This window comes from Gossypium arboreum, unplaced genomic scaffold, assembly GCF_025698485.1.
Source record: "Gossypium arboreum isolate Shixiya-1 unplaced genomic scaffold, ASM2569848v2 Contig00241, whole genome shotgun sequence".
Lineage (NCBI taxonomy): Eukaryota > Viridiplantae > Streptophyta > Magnoliopsida > Malvales > Malvaceae > Gossypium > Gossypium arboreum.
Window position 1 is genome coordinate 11,353 of NW_026440357.1, and position 2,595 is coordinate 13,947.

Sequence of the window (2,595 nt, forward strand, 5' to 3'; positions counted from 1 at the left end):
TAAAATATCTTCTAACATATACTTCCTTTACTTGTTTCATTTGTTTCATGTGAAACTAGACATAATAAGCTTCAATTTGATATGTATTTCATAACCAAATTCAATTTCTATGATTTTTAGTAAATTTTCAAACTCGCGTTAGTATTGCTGCGGTATTCTGTTTATGGTAAATTTCATCCTTTTTATGAGTTTTTATGCACTAAGTATCTTAATAGTTTTCCTTAACATCAAACATAATCTAAACTAACCATTTTCATAATTTATCATTATCAAGCATTTCCTCAACCATTTCACAACCATACCATAAGATCATTTACACAAAATGGGTATATTGCTATACATGCCATACTTAAATTTACAAGCCATTTACCAAAAATCTTCTGGATAGTGTGACTGAGCCTTCGACCTATCCCGACTCCTGAGCTGGCTTGTCCAAAACTACAATGAGTAAGAAGGAGGGAGTAAGCATAAATGCTTAGTAAGTTCATATGCAAATAATAAGTAACATAACAAGCAGTTATACGGTCAACATTAGCATACATCACTAAAACACATATCACATTTTTAATCATTCTTCATCATCTTATTACCTTATCGTGGTTGTATCAATACTCAACCCGAGGGTTAAATACATACCTGTCCAAAATACCCATTTCATATCACTTACCAATCGTCTCTTTACATCTCAAATTTTCCTCCATTTGAGTAGAACTTACCCGTTGAACACATCGGAATATAATTGGATACATGGATAACTTGCACATAAGTGCCACATATTCAATCAAGCAATCATGTAACCGCCCATAAGCGAACTCGGACTCAACTCAACGAGCTCGGCGTTCGCATCCATAAGTGAACTCGGACTCAAATCAACGAGTTCGGATGCCTAGTTACATCTCACGAACTCGGACTCAACTCAACGAGTTCGGACATTCGCATCCATAAGTGAACTCGGACTCAACTCAACGAGTTCGGATGCTCAACCATCCTAGTGACATGTCACTTGTATCCTAATCTATTCCTAAGGTACAAACGGATTTTTCCTCGAACACTTATCCTTGCCGTCTTAGTAGAATGCCAAATCAATACTCGGTAACAATTATATTTAACAAGTAGTTCACATAATTTACATATTATTTGAAATTAACCACAAAGCATACATTTCATAATAAAATTCAGCATAACACATAATTAATATCAATAAATTAAAAATAACAATTATGCTACATTATTTACACATGAACTTACCTTGGTACCAAAATACAAAGATTTTGCAATTTAGTCCACAATCTTTTCTTTTCCTCGATTGAGGTCGATTCCACGTCTTTCTTGATCTAAAATAACACATTTAGCTTATTTAATACTCACATTATCAAATTAATCCTTAACTCAAATTTTTGGCAAAATTACAATTTTACCCCTAAACTTTTGCATATTTACATTTTTGCCCCTAGGCTCGGGATTAAACTTTATTCCTTATTCTTATGTTTTACAACATGCTGATCACTTTTCTCTTCTATGGCAACATCAAATTCTCACTCTAACATGTACTTGTGACTATTAGGTATTTTTACCGATTAAGCCCTTTTACTCGTTTTTGCTTAAAATCGAGTAGTACAAGTTGTCTAACATAATTTAAAACTTCATATTCTATCATAAAACATCAAAATACACAAATTTCACCTATGGGTATTTTTCCAAATATAAACCCTAGGTTAAATTATTGCTAACATAAGCTTTATCGAGTTATCGGGATCTCAAAACGTAAAAATCATTAAAAGCGGGCTTGGAATCACTTACTATGGAGCTTGGAAGCTTGAAACAAACCCTAGCTATGGAGAACCCTTGAAATTTCGGCCTAATGAAGAAGATGGACAAAATTGGCTTTTAATTTTGTTTTAATTCATTTTAATAACTAAATGACCAAAATACCCTTACTACTAAACTTTCCAAAAATTCCTTCCATTTCCTAATTTTGTCCATGAACTTAAAATTGGTAAAATTTCTATTTAAGACCTCCTCATTAATATTCCAAAACAATTTCATACTAAAAACTTCTAGAATGCAAGTTTTGCAACTTATTCGATTTAGTCCCTACTTTCAATTTAAGCACTTTAGGCATAGAATTTCATCACGAAATTTTCACACAATCATGCAATCATATCATAAACATCAAAATCATTGTAAAATAATTATTTGTATCTCGGATTTGTGGTCACGAAACCACTATTCCGATTAAGCCCTAATTTAGGATATTACATATAATATATGTCTTGAACAATATTAGCCAACTTTAATGGCTTGTACAAAGTAGCTGGTCGAGTACTGTAACTAATATTTTAAACCTAGACAAATATGACACGTAACAAAATGATTAAGCCTACTATACATGCCATAATTCAAAACGTTTAGTTCAAATACCCTAAAGTATGATAGTGCGGGTAGATCTTCACGATCCTTAACTCCGAGCAAGCCGAAGGACACTATAAGACAAAAGAGAGAAACAAAGTAAGCTTATAGCTTAGTAAGTAAGTATGTAAATACTAATTAAAGAATCTAACATGTTTACACAACAATTCAAGTATATCTACTTTA

The 2,595-nt window shown here is 32.3% G+C and overlaps 1 long non-coding RNA gene across 1 annotated transcript; it reads right to left on the minus strand.

The window, feature by feature from the left end:
- Nucleotides 1–259: 259 nt before the first annotated feature.
- Nucleotides 260–1,878, minus strand: LOC128288618 (uncharacterized). Its single transcript, XR_008278778.1, has 3 exons — nucleotides 1,801–1,878; nucleotides 1,249–1,334; nucleotides 260–438 (listed from the first exon to the last, which is right to left on the minus strand). It is a non-coding gene; the product is annotated as an uncharacterized LOC128288618 (long non-coding RNA).
- Between the last annotated feature and the right edge of the window lie 717 nt (nucleotides 1,879–2,595).